Raw genomic sequence first — 23,030 nt, forward strand, 5'->3', positions numbered from 1 at the left:
CTTTTCTCTACACCTAAAGTTGGAAAGAAGGGCTTCAACAAGACAATCTGGCAATTTGGGGAACCTAGAGGACAGCTGACTCTCTCCTAAAAAATGTAAAGGAAGAGAGAGGGGCTGGCCAGCTTCTTTGAGGGTAGCATGAAGGGGAAGTTGCAATGGGTGTTTCGTTCAGGGTAAAAGGTGCGTGAATGTTTCCCTTGGACTGGATGCAAGCCTTGAACCAAAAGGAGGGTCAGTGTGGGGTCATCTCAGGTCCTGTTCAGGAGAACCACCTAGAAGGGAGAGCAGGCCTCTGTGGAGAGGAGTTAACACTGCACTCCTCAGGGCTGAGAAACAGAAAGAGTCAGCCCAAATAAAGAAACACTTGACTTGTCTGGGGAACTTCAGGTGAGAGGTCCTCAGTGGTCGGTGGGTGGGTAGGGGCCATTGTAAGAGAAAGGGTCAGCTTTAAATACCTACTAAGCCCAGCGAACATCTACTCTAGATGTCCAGGATGCAATCAGTCAAGTGGGAGCTTTCTTGTTCCTCTTACCAGTTTTTAAAAATTCAGAGCTCTTTTTTTAAGAATTCAAATACCATAAAATTCACCCTTTGATACTGTACATCTCAGTGTTTTTTAGTTTCTTCCCAAGATTGTGCAACCATCACTGCTATACCCTTTAGCAGGCACTCCCCATTCCCTCCTCCCAGCCCTGACAACCACTGATCTACTTTCTGTCTCTATTGATTTGTCTTTTCTGGGTATTTCATATAAATGGGAGCATGCAACATCTCACCTTTCCTATTTCCTAGATCTCCAGCTCTGGAAGGGTCAGCAAAGCGAGGGCAGGAGGAGAACCAGGGCTGGGTGGGAATACAAGAAGTAGCAGACCACGCTGTCAGTCCCCGGCCAGGAGCTTCCTGCCTGTAAGAGGCCCAAGGGTGGAGAGAGAGAGGAGCCTTGTTGTCGAGGCAAGGTTGAAGCGCAGAGTTTCACATGGGACTGATTTTATTTATTTTATTTCTTTTTTATTAATACTGTGTTTTGTGACTTTACATGACCACAGAATGGTTTGCATTATTTGAGAGTGACTAGGAAAACCAAGAGAACTGCCTTGAGTTTTATCCAGAGGAAAAACTAGCTGTCCATTAGTCGAAAGGCCCAGTAGGAGAACCCAAATGAAAGCTGCTCTATAATTAGTTACTAAAGTTGCGCTTGCTCGAGGTATCAGAGACACATACACTGGGAGCTCTGATCTGCGCACCTCGTGGGATGTCTGTCTCTTTTCCTGGAAGGGTGAGGCTGATGCAGGAAACTTAACTCTGGCCCACAGAGCAGGTTCCTCCAGGCAGCTCCTGGGCATGCACTGGACAGAGAAGCCCCCTCCAAGGTCCCTGAGACCCTGCTTAGAGCCCAGTTCCTTTAAGGCACAGCCAGGCTGGCTCCAGGTTTTAGCATCTCTGAAAGCAGCCACCAGCAGAGCTGTCAACTTCCCATAAACCCTTTTTCCCTCATCCTCTCCCCTTCCCCAGTATTTCCTGAGCACTTCCTGCTGGGGCCTCTGGAGATTCAAAGAGGAACACAGCAGAATCCCTGACTCACCCAGCCCCACCCCTGCCCTGGAATCTGTCTTCTCAACCCTTTGATAATCATGCCCTGTCAGTCAGAAGTGAAAAACACCCTGTCTTGTTAAGAAGACACGTGGTTGGAGTTATTGCTTCTGCTTTTTGCAAAACCAAAGAGTTAAGGCCAAATCATGGGTTCTGGAGGGGAAGATGAGGTTGAATTTTATGATCTGGGCCTTTCCTTTGCAGCCAGGCAGGACTTGGGGGAGAAGGAAGGACCCTGTTGTAGAACAGGCATCTCTGGAACCCGCTGGGTGTTAGATGAACATGGTCACTGCCTGGAGACAGGGAGAGGAATGCTGTATAACCCTGCCTCTGGTTTGACTTTAGCTGAGGTTGGAATTTACAAAATGTCCTTGAGTCCCTGCCATGTCAGGTGGTGAGGGACAAACAACAGTGAGGAGCAGCCCTCCATCCTCCAGCCTTCCTGCATCCATCAACATGTTGGTTCTTTCTAAAAATATATCCGTAATCTGTCATCTTCTCTCCATCTCCACTGCCATCGCCTTAGTCCAACCAATGCAGTCTTTCACCTGGACTATTACAATGGTCTCCTACTGGTCTCCCTGCTTCCACTCTTGCTCCTGCCCAATCTGTTCTTCTACCTGAAGTTGGAGTGATCTTTCTTAAACACAAATCAGGCCATACCAGTCAACCCCTGACTCACAGGACTCTGAAAGATCTGGCTCTTGCTGTCCCCTCCATCTTACCCTCTGGCCTTCCATTTTGCCCATGACCCTCCAGCCACACTGACCTTTAAATCTGAGGAACATGCCAAGATGATGCTAATCTCAGGGACTTTGCCTTTGCTGTTTCTCTACCTGGGATGCTTTCCTCTTCTGGCTTGGTTTTTAGCCATACCTTCCTCATCTTTTAGGGCTCAAACCAACTGTGACCTTCTTAGAGAGGCCTCCCCTGACCTTTCCTAAAGAAGCTTCATACCCCTCCTCTTCAGAGCACTGGTTACCACCTGGAATTATCTTGTTGACTTGTTCACTTGAGGACTGTCTCCCCCATCCCTGCCCCACCCTCTGGAATGTAAGCTCCTTGAGGGCAGGGACCGTATCTGTGTGGTTACTCCAGAGTCTCTAGCACCTGGATCTAGGCCTCCAAGGAGGAGCATAAGAAAATGCGGAATGAGGGAGTCATTGGTTGTGGGTCTTCAGAGGAGGCAGAGATAGGCTTCTCTGGGCTGGGGAGGGATGGGGTTTCAGAGAAGCAGGGGCATTTGAAAGAGATCTTGGAAAGCAGAGAAGATGGAAAGTGGCAACCTACAGAGATGGAGGGAACCACGGAGGCAAGTGCACGGAATTGAGAAATCAGAAATTGGATTTGCAGTTTAGCCATGCAAACTGATTAAATTGTAAGTGGCAGAATGATCAATATTTAACACGTTGCATATTATTTCAAGACCACCCGAGGTCCGTAATAAGGGCACCTGTCCCTACCTCCTGGATCCCTCTCTGCTTCCTGCTTCAGGCTCCAACTCCTTCCATTCAGCCTGGCTTGTCAGAGTCCAGTAATCAGGCTGGCTTCTTACAAGTTCCCTTTGTGTTTTCTCCAAATCTCTAATAATACCTCCATAAATCAATGCCTAATGCTCCATTACTTGAAGTTCTAGCTCTTCCTTTCAATACTGTTTATTACAGTTCCTGGGGATAAATTATGGGCCTGCAAGTCCCAGTGGTGGGAACGCACAGGATAAGGCTGGGGGACAATAGCTGCCTGTAGTCAAATCTTCATTACTCATGCTGCCTTTTCAGTCTAGCTTTCCACACCTGCCCCTTGGAGCCCGGAGCCTCCACTGCTGCTTCCTCCCCTGTGTGTCCTGGGTTCTGGCATCTTCTGCTATGTTTGATGTGTTAATTTTCCATCTTCCAGAAATTTGATGAAAAATCTGATGGTAGACCTTCCCTTCTGTCATGTACTTTTTCCTTTAGTTCTCTCTCTCTCTCTTTTTTTAAAAATTTTATTGAGATTGTTCACATACTGTACAATTATCCAAAGATCCAAGATGTACAATCAACTGCCTACGGCACCACCATACAGCCACACATCCGTCACTACAATTAATTTTTTTCCCAATTTTTAGAAAATTTTCATTTCTCCAGAAAAGAAATAAAGACAAAAAAGAAAACTCAGTTCCTCTCCTACCCCTAACCACCCCCCTCCATCATTGACTTATATATTGGTATAGTATCTTTGTTATTGGTGATGAAACAATGTTAAAATACTAACTGCAGTACATAGTTTGCAATAGGTGTATTTTTTCCTTATATACCCCGCTATTATTAACTTCTAGTTACAGTGTCATACATTTGTTCTAGTTCATGAAAGAGATTTCTAATATTTGTACAGTTAGTCATGGACATTGTCCACCACAAGATTCACTGTTTTATACATTCCCATCTTTTAACCTCCAAATTTCCTTCTGGTGACATATATGACTCTAAGCTTCCCCTTTCCACCACATTTACACACCATTCAGCATTGTTAGTTATTCTCACAATAACATGCTACTGTCACCTCTGTTCACTTTGAAACACAGGTTCAACCTAGTTGAACATTCTCCTCATAATTAGCAACCGGTCCCCATTCTTTAGCCTTGTTCTATGTCCTGTTAACTTATATCTCCTGCCTATGTGTTTACATATTATACTTAGTTCATATCAGTGAGACCCTGCAATATTTGTCCTTATGTGTCTGACTTATTTCACTCAGTGTAGTGCCCTCAAGGTTGCTTCATCAACCCCTTTTTTTAAAAGACAGTTTTGTTCACCCACCATACTTTCCATCCTAAGTAAACAATTGATGGTTCCCTGTAGAGTTACATATTTATGCATTCACCACCATCACCACTCTCTATATAAGGACATCTTCATTTCTTCCACAAAGAAGAAGGAAGAGTCAAAGAAGGTAGAGAGACAAAAGAAAAAGAAAAAAAAAGAAGAAAAAAAAAAAAAACCTAATGAAAGGAAAGAGAATTAACCTAAAGTAGAATAAAAGAGTCATACAACCTCTACAATGCCAACAGTCCCATACCCCTCCCTTATATCCCCCTCTTATAGGCATTTAGCTTTGGTATATTGCTTTTGTTACATTAAAGAAGCATAACACAAATTTTTTTGTTAACTATAGTCTCTAGTTTGCATTAATTGTATTTTTCCCCCAATACCATCCTATTTTTAACACCTTGCACAGTTGAAATTCATTTGTTCTCCCTCATGTAAAAACATATTTGTACATTTTATCACAATTGTTGAAAACTATAGGTTTCACTGAGTTATACAGTCCCAGTCTTTATCTTTCCTCTTTTCTTCTGGTGTCCCAGATGCTCCTAACCTTCCTCTTTCAACCATACTCAAGTCATCTTTGTTCAGTGTACTTACATTGCTGTGCTACCATCACCCCAAATTGTGTTCCAAACCTCTCACTCCTGTCTTTTCCTATCTGTCTGTAGTGCTCCCTTTAGTATTTCCTGTAGTGCAGGTATCTTGTTCACAAATTCTCTCATGGTCTGTTTGTCAGAGAATATTTTAAACTCTCCCTCATATTGGAAGGACACTTTTTGCCAGATATAGGATTCTTGGTTGGCAGTTGTTCTCTTTCAGTATCTTAAATATATCACACCACTTCCTTCTTTCCTCCATGGTTTCTACTGAGAAATCTGCACATAGTCTTATCAAACTTCCTTTGTATGTGATGGATCACTTTTCTCTTGCTGCTTTCAGGATTCTGTCTTTGTCTTTGACATTTGATAGTCTGATTATTAAGTGTCTTGGCGTAGGCCTATTCAGATCTATTCTGTTTGGGGGTATGCTGAGCTTCTTGGATCTGTTATTTTATGTTTTTCATGAGAGATAGGAAATTTTCATTGATTAATTCCTCTATTATTGCTTCTCCCCCCTTTTCCTTCTCTTCTCCTTCTGGGACACCCAAGACATGTATATTCATTCAATTCCCTGAGATGTTGCTCATAGTTTTCTATTCTTTTACCTGTCTGTTCTTTTTTGTGTAGGATTTCAGGTGTCTTGTTCTCCAGTTCCTGAGTGTTTTCTTCTGCCTCTTGAGAGCTGCTGTTGTATGTCTCCATTGTGTTTTTCATCTCTTGTGTTGTGCCTTTCATTTCCATAGATTCTGCCAGTTGTTTTTTCAAACTTTCGATTTCTACCTTATATTTTCCCAGTTTTTCTTTATAGCCTTCGTCTCTTTTGTTATATCTTCCCTGAACTTGTTGATTTGGTTTTTTATTTGATTTAGCATATCTCTTTGAAAATCTTTAAAAGATTGTTTCATTAAAGTGAAACAATATCTCAACTGTATCTTGACTGAGGTGTAAGTTTGTTCCTTTGACTGGGCCATATCTTTGCTTTTCCCAGTATAGACTGTAGTTTTCTGTTGTCTAGGCATCTGGTTTCCTTGGTTACCCCAGTCAGATTTTTCCCAGACCAGAAAGGGTTCAGGTCTCAGAATGAGGTTATATTCAGGGTGTATCTTAGAGGAGTGACAGGCTTTCCTGTGAGGTTTCAGTCCCTGCGATTTTCCTAAACTGCCCAGCAGGTGGTGCCTGTCAGCCTATCCCTCCCGAGTGGTATAAGGAGGTGTGGCCTCCTTAGTTTCTGTTTTGGCTGTTTTCCCCCAGGCTCTGGGGTCTGATTCTGAAGGGAAACCTGGGCCCCACCTCCTTACTCTTAGGGGAGATATAGCTCCTAGGGATTTATCATCTGCATTTGAATAGTCTCTCTGATTCTGTTGTTATCTTCACCCCGTCTGGGTCAGAACTCTGGGAACTGAAAATGGCTACAGCTCTCTCTTCTGAGCCCCTCAGGCTGAGAGAGAGAAAAAGGGACAGAAAGCCCCCTTTTGGAGCCAGTACATTGCCCCCCAGTTTCACTTGTCAGCCAGAGGTAACACCTGGTCTTTTGGGATCCCCCTCCCAGGACAGATGAGTCTTCTGGTTCTTTAAGGTCAGTCATCACTAAAAACTTCTGTCTGCTTGTTGGGGGTTTGTAGCTTGTATTCAGCAGTCTACATTTGTTAATTAAAACCCCAGTTGGAGCTCAGCTGAGCTATATTCACTTGATTGGAGAATATAATAGAGGAAATAATCAATGAAAATTTCCCATCTCTTATGAAAAACATAAAATTACAGACCCAAGAAGCGCCGTGTACTCCAAACAGAATAGATCTGAATAGACCTATGCCAAGACACTTAATAATCAGAATATCAAACGTCAAAGACAAAGAGAGAATACTGAAAGCAGCAAGAGAAAAGCAATCCATCATATACAAAGGAAGCTTGGTAAGTCTATGTGTGGATTTCTCAGTAGAAACCATGGAGGCAAGATTTTGCAGCAAAGCCTGCTGTGGGGAGAGGGGGCTCTCTGCGCAGTTCCACAGCTTTTACTTACAGATTCTATGCTGCGATCTCAGGCATTCCTCCCAATCCAGGTTGGTGTACAATGTGCGGACAGTCACGGTTACCCCCAGCAGTTATTCCAGGTCATTTACTAGTTTTTCCTTGTTGTTTATTAGTTGTTGCAGGGGACTGACTAAATCCCACTCCTCTCTATGCTGCCATCTTGCCTCTCCTCCTCCTTTAGTTCTCTTTTATTATTATTTCAACCTGACCTCACTGTTCTTTCTCTTTGTAAAGTTGCCTTTGAACTAAAATTCCTGACCAGTTAATAAGAGCCTATCAAAAATATCAGAAAAAGGACTTACCTACCAATACACATAATGAAATAAAATCATATCAAAAGAAAATGATAGTGGAAAATTTAGTTTGCACTCCTTTCCCAAATAATGCAGATTAACTTCCACAAAGAAAAAGGTCCTTCAAAACCCTTAATGACATTTCCATTCCATGACACTCACTGGTGAAGTACTAGAGCTGTCTGTGGGTCATTCATCCACTCACTCATTTGTTCTTTCCTTCCTTTATCAATTGTTGAGTAAGAGGGTGGGACCTCAACTCTCACTCCAGTGGCACACTGTGCAGACACAAAGTAAGATTTATGGAGGAAAAACCTACTGCCATTCTCCAGGCTCTCCTCATCCTTTGGAGAGGTGTTATTGGACTGGACACCACTGAAGACCCCATGGGGAATCCTACCTGAGAGATACCCACTCCTGAGTTTCTTCACAAATTTATAGGGAAGTCAGGAGGGGCAGGGAGAACCAACTGGTCATGTAATAATGGGCACTTTCTGGACTGGCCTAATTGGGGAAAGAAACCTCCAGAACTTAGTGACAGCTGCAAGGGAAGGTTGCATGCCAGTGTGGGTATCACCTTGTCTGAGTGCAGGGGTTGGCAAACTTTTCCTGTGAAGGACCAGATAGTAAATATTGTTGTCTTAATCAAGTGAAATAGACTAAACACCCATAAACAATCAGTCCCATTTACAACTTTGTTGATTAAATTTTTATAAACAATTGAAGCTGCATTTATTAATTTAATATATTGTATTTTTAAAAGTGCCTCTTCATACATGACCTAACAAGCAGAATCTTCCAAAGTGCTTTACTTAAATGTAACAAATTAAACTTGTAAGTATAGAAATCTCGTTAGGTTAAACATTCCGGTATTCTCTGCAAGTCTAGCCAAATTCTCTTACACCTTTGAACTCAAACTCACAAATGCAAAATAAATTACATAATTACACATTTTATAACAGATTCCCAATGCTGATGTGTTGTATACTCTAATATGCCAAATAAAAACATACTGTAAATACTTTAAATTCCAAAGTTAGTTCTAACCTTCATACATGAATATGAATATTCTGGGCCTGATTCACATCTTCCTATGTTTAATTATAAACTTTCTCAGGCTTATCCACTAACAATACAGAGTTATCATCTCAAACACATTGAGGTTACTGGAGCAATTATTTATACTTTCCACCAGATCACCCTCCAAACAGCTGGGATTGCTTATTGGTCAAAAGGGGCTTGAGACCTAGGAGTGTGGACTTCATAAATGGATACCTGGAGCTCTTTTCTAATAGTTGATGTGGCAGCAGGAAGCTTGGAGTTCACTTCTATTAGAAAGGGTTCTAATTAACCCTCTGGTAATTCCATGTGATTTGTGTAGACAGAAGCCAGCACCACCACTAACGAAGTAATGAATATTCTTTATGGCTAGGTTAGCTTTTTCATTTCTTTTGTTCTCTTAGGACATTTATTATCTTCTCTTCCGGCACTAAAGACATGTCAAACTTTGAGTTTGAGTTCAAAGGTGTAAGAGAATTTGGCTAGATTTGCAGAGAAGCACTTTGGAAAGCACTTTGGAAGATTCCACTTGTTAGTCATACATGAAAAGGTACTTTAAAAGAGGTACTTTAAAAAATCCAATATATTAAATTAATAACCTGTATCTCTTTCTACGATTCTTCCCTCTGGACTGAGTGGGTGGAATTCGGCATCCTCTACTGAGGTTATGGGTCTCTATAGTCTTCCTGACTGCCTGACACTGCTCTCAGACACCTGACTGGATCCTGTGAACCACCCAGCCCTCCTCTGGTTCTTAGGCTCACCCTGGAGTCATCGGATGAGAACTTGAACTAGGATGGAGGCCAAGGAGCAGAAGTGGACAGATGTGGGAGAGATTTTGGTTGAGATGACAGGATTTATTAAAAATTTGGATGTGGGGTTGAGAGAGAGGGATTTCAAGGAAGACTTCGTTATCAGCTTAAGCAGTTTGGCGAATGGAGATTTTATTTCCTGAGGAGGGAAGCTTGGAGGAGGCGCTCAGCCTGTCTCTACTGCAGTTTCACATTCACAGGGCTGTAAGCATCAGGTCTCAGCTCCTCTCAAAGCTGAGCACCCCAGACAACCAAGGGGAGGGGCCACACTTGAAAAGAAGCTGGGATTGAACTTCTGTTTTATTCCACTTTCCAGGAACCTGCCTGAGAAATTCATCAGTGGCTGTTCCCTAGCTGGGGAGAAGTATCCTTCAAGATAGATTTGTTTTAGAACTCTCTTCTGGCTGTTCTCTCCTCTTTAGGATTGTTTCTGAGCCTGTATTACCTCATTCATTCAACAAACAGTATCGAGTACCTGCTTTTACCAATTACTCTCTAGGCACTGAGGATAGAGCAGTGAAAAAACATAAAAAGAATTACATTCATGTAGCACCTCATGGGCATTGTAAGGACTTTGACTTTCACTCTGAGACAGGAAGTCACTTGGGATATTGAGCAGGAGAATGGCATGATCTGACTTGTATTTAAAAAGGATCATTGGCTGTTCTGTTCAGACTATAAGCATGGTTTGCTAAAGCTGATGGAATGCATATACCAGAAATGGACTGGCTATTAACAATGGGGATTTATTAGCTTACAGTTTACAGTTCTAAGGCTGTGAAAATGTTGAAATCAAGGCATCAACAGAACGATACCTTCTCTGAAGACCGGTTACCAGTGAGTTTGGGCTCCTCTATTAGATAGCAAGGCACATGGCAATGTCTTCTGGTCCTTCTCTCCCAGGTTTCATTGCTTCAGCTTCTGGTTTCTCCATCTGTGGCTTTTTCTCTAAACTCTGGGTGTTTCTCTCTTTCATCTCTTAGCCTCTCTTTGTGTTTTATCCTCTTATAAAGGACTCCATTAAGAGGATTAAGACTCATCTTGAATGATGTGGGTCACATCTCAATGAAATAATCTAATCAAAAGGTCCCACCCACAATAGGTCTACACCTGCAGGAATGGATTAAAAGAACATGATCCTTTCTGGAGTACATTCAGCCTCCAGACTACCACAGAGGCTACTTCAATAATCTTGGTGAGAGACAGTGGGATCTAGTAGAGTAGCAGTGGAGGTTTCAGTAAGTGCTCAGGTTTTGGATTTATTATGTAGAACAAGATACATGAGGTGGGAAAGAAGGAGCAGAATTGTGACGTTTGTTCTAAGCAGTTGGAAGGATGAAGTTGCCGGTTATTGAGATGGAGAAGACAAAGGAGGAACAGGTTTGCGGCAGACATTCAGGAGCTCACTTTAGGACCAGATAATACTTTTGAGAAACAATTAGGCACCAAAGAGGAGACGTCTGGGCTGGGAGGGTATGCTTTGGGGGTTGTTGGTGTATAAGAAGTATTGAAGCTGTGAGTCTGGCTGAGGTTACCTAGGGAGTCGGAGAGGTAGAGAAAAGTTAAAGGACTGGGGATAATATCTACACCTCTACACCATGGGTTGTGGGGATGAGTAAATAATGGGTATATAAAGCACTTTGCCCAATTCTTGGCACATAGAAGTTGTGCCCTTAAGAACCTTCCTTCCCTCCTGTACAGACAGGCTCCCCTTGCTGCTGGGCCAGTTGACCGTGGATAGGCTGTATGATCATGAGGCCCAGATCTTTCTTTGTGTCCCTGTGGCCTGACCTCCTTCCCAAGCCTTGTGGATTAGCTCGGCCCTCCAACTTCAGGACATTTCCTGTGCCCAACAGCTCACTGTCCCTTTGTCCCTGTTCTCCCTCCCATCCTTCTCAGAGGTCCCAGGCCTTCCCCAATTCCTCACTGATTTTTGTCCCTTTGGCTGTGGGATTTGAGCTCCACTGAAGTTTCGATGACATTCTAGTGTAAATGGAGGCTCAGAGAACTGGTTTTCAGATGAGATTTGAGAGAGGGAGACTGAGAGATTAGGGATTCAAGGATTGGAGTTTGGGGTGGGGGTGGGGTGGCAGTAAAGTGAAGAAATGGTCTGTTCCAGTTTGCTAATGCTGCCATTATGCCAAATACTAGAAATGGATTGGCTTTTATAAAGGGGGTTTATTTGTTTACAAAGTTACAGTCTTAAGGCCATAATAGTGTCCAAGCTAAGGCATCAACAATAGGGTACCTTCACTGAAGGATGGCCAATGGCATCAGAAAAACCTCTGTTAGCTGGGAAGGCATCTGATTGGTGTTTGCTGATCTTGGGTTGTTCCAGCTCCTCTCTCAGCTCCTGTGCATTCCTCAAAATGTTGCTCTTGGGGTGTTTTGTCCTCTCCTAGCTTCTCAAGAGCAAACTTTGGACTAGCAAAAGTCTACTTTCAATGGCCATCTGCAAAATGTCTCTCTAAGCTGCAGCACTGAGCTCCTTCTATATGAGCTCTTAAAGGGATCTAGTAAACTAATCAAGGCCCAGGCTAAATAGGCGGAGCCACACCTCCATGGAAATAATCTAATCAGAGTTATCACCTACAGTTGGGTGGGTCACATCTCCATGGAAACAACCTAATCCTAAGGTTCCAACCTAATCAACACTAATATGTCTGTCCCCACAAGAATGCATCAAAGAACATGGCATTTTGGGGGACTTAATACATTCAAACCAGCACATGGTCCTTGAAGGAGGGAAGGTGAAGTCATCAAAGATAGACTTTACTAATTTCCTAATTTTGCCCCTGAGCCATCAATTATCCCTCACATTTCACCACTAAACTCATGGGTATACAGAGATCTTTGAACTGTGGTGGTACACAGCATCCAGCTCCTTCTTCCACAAGGCTTAGGACCAAGGCAGAAAGCCCAGGCACACCTTCTCCATGGCCTGGGTTGGGATGCATGTGCTGGGCCGCTCCATTGGTCCCTGAGTGCCTTCTCTGGTCTGTGTCCTGTGAAGAGCATTCCAAGGGCAGAGTCGAGCCCTCTACCTCCCTCTCCTTTCTCCCTCACATCTCACAGAGTTACTGAGCAACTGCCTGGGGCCAGGCTCTGCCTTTATTGGTGCAGGGAGGAGAAGGGGGAAGTCAGATGTCCAAAGTCACTGCCACACCAGATAGCAGGGATAGGGGCCAAGTGAGCAGCTGAAGAGACTGCAGGACCTCAGAGGATGTTGGGGAAAGTGGCTTTGGTGGGGAGGAGTCACATCACCAACAGGTGCTGCTTACACTAGGTCTTGAGGGGGATCAGAGATGTTGCCGTGTTAAGCAGGCGGAGATGTGGGGAAGAGCACAGGAGGTAGAGGGAGCTGCAGCCCCCAGCATGGACAAGGGAAGCGAGGTGGGTTGGGTGTGCATCTACTACCCAATTAGCAAGCCAGCTAATGATGTTCAACATGGTTGTCCACATTCCCATGCTATTCTCATTTCCTAAGGCCCTGAGTAAGGAGTCACTTGTTTTCCACACTCTGATTCTTGCTCAGGATTCGAACTTTGGCCCCATCACCCCACCATTTACATTTGTTGATACTGACAAAATGTTTACAACGGTGCCTGACACCTAGCAAATGTCAGATGAGTTTGTAAAAGGAAAGAAATAAAACCAGCCTGACTTGTGAGAGGAACAACTTAAACCACCAGGTTCCCGCTAAAGCAGTTTTATTTCAACCACCAAGTGCCTTTAAAGGGTAGACAGAGGCTGTCTGGGGCCAGCAGCTTCCTCAGGCCCTAGAGGGCCAAGCATCCTGGCAAAACTTCAGGAGAGATCCTAATTATCAGAAAAGTGCGAATGGGCCTCCCTTCAGGGCAGGATATCTCCCGGGGGGCCAGGGGCAGAGATGTGGGCTGAGGTCTCCTGGTGCACCCACATCACCTTGACTTCCTGTCCAGCTCCCTGATGTGCTCCTGCACCCAGACATCACTGTGGTTGGCACAGATAGCGTGCCCCCTTCTGGTCAGGAACTGTGTTGCAAGAAGGAGGCAGATGAGCGACTGCATTCAGCCAGCAGGAAGGGGGCACCAACCCCCCACCCCATTCACTTCCCAACATGAACTGCCCATCCCTCAATCTGCTGGGGGCAGCTCCATGCAAAGAAGGCTCCACTTACGCCCTCCTCTCACTGCCAGTGAAGGTGCCATCAGTCAGCCCCCCCACCCTCCTTTCTTCTCCCTGCTTCCCCCCCACCAACCCCTCTCTATCTACTGGGACCAACTCCTACCCATTCAGCCCAGCTCAGGCTGGAAAGTCCCAGGCTGCCCTCTGGCCACTCTCCCAGTGTCGGTCCCCAGGCAGGAGAGTCCTCACCCCCCACCTTTTCTTTTTCCAGGTTCTCACCATTTGCACCCCTCCTTTGTCAGTGGACTGTACTTACATGACGCCTGGCTTGAGGTCCTGTGTACTGGCCCTATAATAAGCCTTCACAACATTATATGGAATTTACTGGGTATAGGAGAAAGAGCAGTCAGGCCGATTAGCTGATTCTCGAAGGAAGAGGGCCCCATGAAGCTGAGAGCTTCTCCACACGGAAATTCAGACCCACATCTCTGTTCTGAGAGCATCAGGGAGAAGGGGAGGAGGAGGAGACCAGAAAGGAGCCCCAGGGGAGGGGCAGTATGGCCTGGCCCCTCTTCTGGGGGCTCTTCCTCCTTTCCTCTCCACTACCTCTCCTTCTCCTCTCCCATCAGCCCCTCTGACCTCTCCTCCCAGACCTGGGATGTGATTCTGAGGTCATAATATTTCCAAATTTCTGACAGAGATTAGTCTTTGGGATTTGGGAATAAGAAATCAGAATTCCTGGGAATTCTCAAAATCCTAAATTATTCTGTACTTTCCATAACATTTTACTTGCATGTTTTAAAAATGAGTGAACATAGAAAAAACAGTGAATTGTTTTTCTATGATGGGGTTGTAGTAAAATTTTGAGGTCTCCTTTAAAAAATAATGAATGCATGGTTTATTATTATCATGTACCAAATGTATTGTGACAAGATATATTTAATATATATTTATGTTTCAGTAACATGTAAAATGTTCTTTATCAGATGTGCCAGTTTGGATGTGTTATGTCCCCCAAAACGCCATTATCTTTGTTGCAGTCTTGTGTGGGCAAGAAAGGTATTGGTGTTGATTGGGTTGGAGACTTTTGATTGGATGTTTCCATGGAGATGTGATCACTCATCTGTGGGCGAGATCTTTCACTGGATAAATTCCATGGAGGTGTGGCCCTGCCCATTCAGCATGGGCCTTAATTAGTTTACTGGAGCACTACAAAGCTCAGACAGAAGGAGAGAGCTTGCTACAGCCAAGAGGGACACTTTGAAGAACACTCAAGAGCTGAGAGAGGAGCTGCAGATGAGAGACAGTTTGAAGATGGCCTTTGAAAGCCAACTTTTTCTCCAGAGAAGCTAAGAGAGGACAAACGTCCCAAGAGCAACTGACAGTGACATTTTGATAAGCTGCGGCCTAGAGAGGATTGTTCTCAGAAAAAGCCATTCTGAAACCAGAACTTGGAGCAGACACCAGCCACGTGCCTTCCCAACTAACAGAAGTTTTCTGGACGCCATTGGCCATCCTCCAGTGAAAGTACCCAATTGTTGATGCATTACCTTGGACACTTTATGGCCTTAAGACTGTAACTGTGTAACTAAATAAACCCCCTATATAAAATCCAATCCATTTCTGGTATTTTGCATCCCAGCAGCATTAGCAAACTAGAACATCAGATATAGACATTTGATAACAGAAAACATTAAAAGAAAGGAACATTAACACAAACTAGATGGCACATAAAATTATTTTTAATTTGAAGGGCAATGCTACAATTATCTAATATTTAAAAGTTATTCTAAAATGAAATTTGAGAGTACAAAGAGCATTAATTGCCTTATTTGAAGTCTTCATCTTTGTTTCATAATAATTATTCCAGACATAGAACTTTTTTTTTTTCATTTTGTGTTGCTGGCATTGGGACTGTAGTGTGTGTGTGTGTATGGTGGATTGAATAATGCACCCCAGTTTAGACATGTTCTTGGTCTTGATCTGCATTCTTGTGGGTGTGAACACAGGAGTCTTGGTTCTTTGGAATGATGACTGGTGTCATAACATCCTTACAATATGAGAAATGAATCATGAATTCAAAGAAAAGTAGAAGGCAGAGAATGACCCAAGTTTTCACGTTTGGCCTCTTCCTTGAGAATGGTGATGGGGGAAGCCAGGGGAAACAGGGAGAGCCGGGCTCCGAGGGAAACCCTGCCCTCTTTTCTGCCCCGTCCGCAGGGAGACAGGTCCGGCCTCCTCAGTGTGAGCTCAGCCCCGGGATGACTGTCTCCGGCCCACCAGGACCAGGATGGATGGGACACTGCACTATGTCCTCCCCCAGTGCAAGGCTTGCTGGGGGCCGGGAGCAGGGGAGCTGAGCCCCAGGCGCTGCTGGGATGGCTGGGCCTCACTGGTCTGTACTGAAATCCTCCATGGGGCGGCGGTGCAGCCCCTCTGCCTCTTGCCGTGGGCAGGAAGCTCCAACAGTTCCTTGGCAACTGCACCAGGTTGAATAATGTCCCTCCAGTGTCCATGTTCACCCAGGACCTCGGACTGTGACCTTATGTGGGAACAGTGTCTTTGCAGGTGTAAGTACTTAATATGAGGTCAACTGGGCTAGGTAGATCCTAAATCCAGTGCCTGGTGAAGGGCAGTGAAGACACATACAGAGGGAAGATGGCACCACCCGGTTGTGATTTGTTTTGGCAGCCCCAGGAAGCTAAGACAGCATCCAAGGTACACAGGACTCTGCACAGCCAGGACTGTCTGGGGGGTGGGGGCTGAGAGAGGAGTTCCTTCTGGGTTGAGTCGGGGGAGCCAGAGATAGCGTAAGAGGCTGTGCTGACATGGTTTGGGCTGGTACAGAACCCAGGTGTTTTCAGTCATTCCCTTTCCTGGAGGTGGCTCGGGGACAGCACCCTCTGGCACAGCTCCTGGTGGGGGCATCATCTGCAGAAAAGTGAGAGGACACGTGTCCCTGGGAACACAAGTCCATAGAATACAATTGTATATTGTCATCCTCAGGCTGTGTGGTGCAGAGTCCTCACACAGGAGCCCCACAGATTTGGTGACTGGGAGGTAGGATGACCTGCCGTCCTGGTTTGCCTGGGATCGAGGGGCTTTCAGTTTCACAGGGGAAGTCCTGGGCAACTGAGATGAGTTGGTCATGCTACTGGGAAGTTGGGGAGACATGGCTGCCCCCCCACCTCCACCAAATTCAGATTAGGCACCTGTGTTTTTATCAGTTTTACATTATGGAGTTCTGGGTAAAGTTTATTTGCAAAAAATTAAAATGTTTCCATGCCACCCCAAATAATTTGAAAGCCACTGGTCTAATGGAAAGAGCAGGAACTTTTAATCTAGTCAGAGGCATTGTTTTTAGTCCTGGAATCCATCCCTTACCAGAAGCTATGGGAACTTCTGAGTAATTAATTAAGCTTTCAAGGCTTCCTATGGTTTTTGAGAGGAATATGTAACCAAATGATTTAAATCAGTGAACTCTTTCTTATGTGTTTGCATTAAGACTTTCCTCGGGGCTAGGGTTTGTTCATTCAACAGAGGCCTATGGAGCATCAGCTATGTACCACTTTCCTGCCCTGGGGACATGGGGAAGGAAAAGAAAAGCAATTCCAGTGCTCAGACTCTAGTGGGGCGATCAGACAAAGAAGGTGGTAGGAGATAAAGTGAAAACCTAAGAAGAGGGAGAGGATGTCACCCTGCCATGTGAGGCAAGGGTACAAGCTAAGGATCCCCCAGGGATTCCTGGGAGCTGGCACTGGAGTGTTGCAGACTTTAGAGGAAAAGCATCATTCTGCTGATATCTTGATTTTGGACTTCTCGCCTCAAAACCACCTGCGAACAGAACTTGGAGCCTTTCTGGTTTGCTCAGGCAAAGAACTGTCCCATCCTCACCTGCAGCTTTCCTCTGTGAACCTCATATTCCTTCCTCAAATGTTTTCTTCCCACAAGTATATTTAGGGTTATGTATTATATAGGGTGACCCTCTGCCACTATCCACAGCCTCTGAGCCTTTTCACCCTTTACTGGATTCTCAGAATAATACTGGGATGTTGTGTGAAGGTTGATGCATTTCTGCTGGCTGTACCATGCTTATGCCACAGTCATGAGAGAATACACTGTGTATAGTCCACGAATCTAAGGAAGAAGAGAAGTAAGTGGATCAACCCTGTCCCAGGTGAGGCCACATCTACTCTAGAAAGTGGATCTGTCCCAGCAATCCACAGACAGGTGAGAAATAATTGGTTATTGTCAGGGTTTTGACTAGTATGGAACATTCTCTTTCATGGTTCCCAAAAGGCCTATACCTAGAAAAATAGAGAATAAACTGTAATAAAAGCACATTCTTTGGCTGTAGAGTGAATGATACTTATACAGTTAAATGAATCTGGTATTTTTGTTGGTGGTTAGCTTTCATGGTCAACCTATGATGTCAGCTGGGAAAAAGTCATTGTGACAGCAAACAAAATATACATATCAATGGTGCAGTGAGGTGATATAAGGTCAAATGAGGAAGGGGAGAGAAAACCTGCAAATAAAAACTGCAAGATACCATTGACTTGGATTTGAATCCAGATGCCTGATCTTTTTAAGTATTCTGTAGAGTTTTCTTCATGGCCTGTACTTCGTTTGCTTCAATGTGTGAATTTTCTCAGGGGCTCAAGTGGAATAGAGATTGGCTGCTTACTGAAAACCTCTGCCTATCCTCACCAGCATTATTTATGAGTCACAATGCCTTGGTAGACAATGAATCATTAACTGGTTGTCCTTTTTAAAAAGTGGACTTTTCTGTATTATACCGTATAAAACATCTTCAAACTTTCTGTTATGGATACAGCTCTGGATTTCAGAACTAACCTAAAGCTTTTTCATTGGTAACTTGAAAGATGAGTGGGTAAGATATATAACTTTGATCAAAAACATGTCAGTTTTTATTTTACCTTACCCAAAAATGGCTTTGCCAAGACAAGATCTGCTAAATCCACAGGAAACGTGCATTTGGTGAAACCAGGAGCCTGCATTCTGAAATGAGTGAGTAAGCCAGCTGAAAGTCCGGCAGCCATGATGCGGTGTGGGGAAGTGGTGGGCTGGCATGTGGAGAAGGACTAGTTCTTTAAAAAAAAAAAGCCCGGGAGTGGCTGCAGATACGATGGGGAGAGCTGCACAGTGAAACATGGCGGGAGCAAGCTGGGCTAATGCCTCGGTGTCTGGAGTGGAGGATACCCCTTCCCACACCTGATGCTGATTGTCTCAAGACCAGAGGAGCAGAGGGGAGCCAAAAGGAGAAAAAAAAAAAAAAACGCATTCCTTGCAGCCATCTCCCCAGCAGGCAGGGGATGCTCCTGCCCGGGTCCAGACCCACAGCCCAGAGCCGTGCCAAGAAACCCAGTGTGATGGGGAATCTTTCCTGCAGCACTACACACATGCCACAATATCGGCCGTGGATAGTGGCCTTTAATGCACCCACGGCCGATTGTCCCAGAGCTGGGAGGGCAGAGCTGTGCGAAAAGGGGAAGTTAATGTGTCCTATTCAACCATCTTTGAAGTAGGCTGGGAATGCCCCTGCATGGCCCAGTGACTCAGGGCTTCCCTGGTGGGCTGGTGTGCACTAGTGACGTGGTGTGGCCCTACCTCAGCAGAGGTCCTGGAAGAGCACGGCTGGGAAGGGGGAACTGCTTGGAAATCCCAGGGACCCTACACAAATACCAAGGACTTGTGGGTCAGCAGCAGAGACAATCTGTGGAAAGACTGAAATGAAGGCCTAGGCTCCTGCAACAGCCTTAAATCTCTGGGAACACCTGGGAGGTTTGATTATTAAAGCTGCCCTGCCTGCCTAACCACCCAGACACATGCCCTACATTCAGGGTGGACAGCACCAGCAACACACCCAAACTTGGTGCACCAATTGGACCCCACAAGAATCAGACCCCCACACACCACAAAGACAAAGTGGGGGAGAACTGACTTGAGGGGAATAGGTGACTCATGGATGTCATCTGCTGGTTAGTTAGAGAAAGTGTACGCCACCAAGCTGCAGTTCTGTCAAATTAGGGATCAAGTAAAGCAAATGCCAAGAGGCCAAAAACAACAGAAAATCTTAAAGCATATGATAAAACCAGATGATATGGAGAACCCAAACCAAAACACCCAAATCAAAAGATCAGAAGACACACAATACTTGGCACAATTAATCAAAGAATTACAGACAGGCAACAAGAGCATGGCTCAGGATATAAAGGACATGAAGAAGAGCATGGCACAGGATATAAAGGACATAAAGAAGACCCTAGAAAAGCATAAAGAAGAAATTGCAAGAGTAAATAAAAAAATAGAAGATCTTATGGAAATAAAAGAAACTGTTGGCCAAATTAAAAAGACTCTGGATACTCATAATACAAGATTAGAGGAAGCTGAACAACAACTCAGCCTCTTCGAGGACCACAGAACAGACAATGAAAGAACAAAAGAAAGAATGGGGAAAAAAATTAAAAAAATCAAAATGGATCTCAGGGATATGATAGATATTATAAAACATCCAAATTTAAGACTCATTGGTATCCCAGAAGGGGATGAGAAGGATAAAGGTCTAGAAAGAGTATTCAAAGAAATTGTTGGGGAAAACTTCCCAAACCTTCTACACAATATAAATACACAAAGCATAAATACCCAGTGAACTCCAAATAGAATAAATCCAAATAAACACACTCCAAGACATATTCTGATCAGACTGTCAAATACTGAAGAAAAGGAGCAAGTTCTGAAAGCAGCAAGAGAAAAGCAGTTCACCACATACAAAGGAAACAACTTAAGACTATGTAGTGATTACTCAGCGGCCACCATGGAGGTGAGAAGGCAGTGGCATGACATTTAAAACTCTGAGAGAGGAGAGGCGGGGCAAGATGGCAGACTGGTGAGCTGTATGTTTTAGTTACCCCTCCAGGAAAGTAGGTAGAAAGCCAGGAACTGCATGGACTGGACACCACAGAGCAATCTGACTTTGGGCATACTTCATACAACACTCATGAAAACGTGGAACTGCTGAGATCAGTGAAATCTGTAAGTTTTTGTGGCCAGGGGACCCGCACTCCTCCCTGCCAGGCTTAGTCCCGTGGGAGGAGGGGCTGTCAGCTCCCGGAAGGAGAAGGGAGAACTGCAGTGGCAGCCCTTATCGGAAACTCATGCTACTGATCCAAACTCCAACCATAGATAGACTGAGACCAGACACCAGAGAATCTGAGAGCAGCCAGCCCAGTAGAGAGGAGACAGGCATAGAGAAAAAAAACAACACGAAAAACTCCAAAATAAAAGCGGAGGATTTTTGGAGTTCTGGTGAACATAGAAAGGGGAAGGGCAGAGCTCAGGCCCGAGCTCAGGCCCTGAGGCGCATATGCAAATCCTGAAGAAAAGCTGATCTCTCTGCCCTGTGGACCTTTCCTTAATGGCCCTGGTTGCTTTGTCTCTTAGCATTTCAATAACCCATTAGATCTCTGAGGAGGGCCCCTTTTTTTTTTTTTTTTTAATCCTTTCTTCTTTTTCTAAAACAATTACTCTAAGAAGCCCAATACAGAAAGCTTCAAAGACTTGCAATTTGGGCAGGTCAAGTCAAGAGCAGAACTAGGAGAGCTCTGAGACAAAACGCAATAATCCAGTGGCTGATAAAATTCACTAAACACCACAACTTCCCAAGAAAAGGGGGGTGTCCGCTCACAGCCATCATCCTGGTGGACAGGAAACACTCCTGCCCATCGCCAGCCCCATAGCCCAGAACTGCCCCAGACAACCCAGTGTGACGGAAGTGCTTCAAATAACAGGCACACACCACAAAACTAGGCGTGGACATTAGCCTTCCCTGCAACCTCAGCTGATTGTCCCAGAGTTGGGAAGGTAGAGCAGTGTGAATTAACAAAGCCCCAATCAGCCATCATTTCAGCAGACTGGGAGCCTCCCTACACAGCCCAGCAGCCCAGAACTGCCCTGGGGGGATGGCACTCACCTGTGACATAGCACAGTCATCCCTCAACAGAGGACCCGGGGTGCACGGCCTGGAAGAGGGGCCCACTTGCAAGTCTCAGGAGCCATACGCCAATACCAAGGACTTGTGGGTCAGTGGCAGAGACAAACTGTGGCAGGACTGAACTGAAGGATTAGACTATTGCAGCAGCCTTAAAACTCTAGGATCACCAGGGAGATTTGATTGTTAGAGCCACCCCCCCTCCCTGACTGCCCAGAAACACGCCCCATATACAGGGCAGGCAACACCAACTACACACGCAAGCTTGGTACACCAATTGGACCCCACAAGACTCACTCCCCCACTCACCAAAAAGGCTAAGCAGGGGAGAACTGGCTTGTGGAGAACAGGTGGCTTGTGGACGCCACCTGCTGGTTAGTTAGAGAAAGTGTACTCCACGAAGCTGTAGATCTGATAAATTAGAGATAAGGACTTCAATTGGTTTACAAATCCTAAAAGAACCCTATCAAGTTCAGCAAATGCCACGAGGCCAAAAACAACAGAAAATTATAAAGCATATGAAAAAACCAGACGATATGGATAACCCAAGCCCAAGCACCCAAATCAAAAGATCAGAAGAGACACAGCACCTAGAGCAGCTACTCAAAGAACTAAAGATGAACAATGAGACCATAGTACGGGAGACAAAGGAAATCAAGAAGACCCTAGAAGAGCATAAAGAAGACATTGCAAGACTAAATAAAAAAATGGATGATCTTATGGAAATTAAAGAAACTGTTGACCAAATTAAAAAGATTCTGGACACTCATAGTACAAGACTAGAGGAAGTTGAACAATGAATCAGTGACCTCAAAGATGACAGAATGGAAAATGAAAGCATAAAAGAAAGAATGGGGAAAAAAATTGAAAAAATCGAAGTGGACCTCAGGGATATGATAGATAATATGAAATGTCCAAATATAAGACTCATTGGTGTCCCAGAAGGGGAAGAAAAGGGTAAAGGTCTAGGAAGAGTATTCAAAGAAATTGTTGGGGAAAACTTCCCAAATCTTCTAAACAACATAAATACACAAATCATAAATGCTCAGCGAACCCCAAATACAATAAATCCAAATAAACCCACTCTGAGACATATAGTGATCACACTGTCAAACACAGAAGAGAAGGAGCAAGTTCTGAAAGCAGCAAGAGAAAAGCAATTCACCACATACAAAGGAAACAGCATAAGACTAAGTAGTGACTACTCAGCAGCCACCATGGAGGCAAGAAGGCAGTGGCACGATATATTTAAAATTCTGAGTGAGAAAAATTTCCAGCCAAGAATACTTTATCCAGCAAAGTATTCAAATTTGAGGAAGAGCTTAATTTTTCACAGACAAACAAATGCTGAGAGAATTTGCTAACAAGAGACCTGCCCTACTGGAGATACTAAAGGGAGCCCTACAGACAGAGAAACAAAGAAAGGACAGAGAGACTTGGAGAAAGGTTCAGTACTAAAGAGATTCGGTATGGGTACAATAAAGGATATTAATAGACAGAGGGGAAAAATATGACAAACATAAACCAAAGGATAAGATGGCTGATTCAAGAAATGCCTTCACGGTTATAACGTTGAATGTAAATGGATTAAACTCCCCAATTAAAAGATATAGATTCGCAGAATGGATCAAAAAAAATGAACCATCAATATGTTGCATACAAGAGACTCATCTTAGACACAGGGACACAAAGAAACTGAAAGTGAAAGGATGGAAAAAAAT

This window comes from Choloepus didactylus, chromosome 18, assembly GCF_015220235.1.
Source record: "Choloepus didactylus isolate mChoDid1 chromosome 18, mChoDid1.pri, whole genome shotgun sequence".
Taxonomy (NCBI): domain Eukaryota; kingdom Metazoa; phylum Chordata; class Mammalia; order Pilosa; family Megalonychidae; genus Choloepus; species Choloepus didactylus.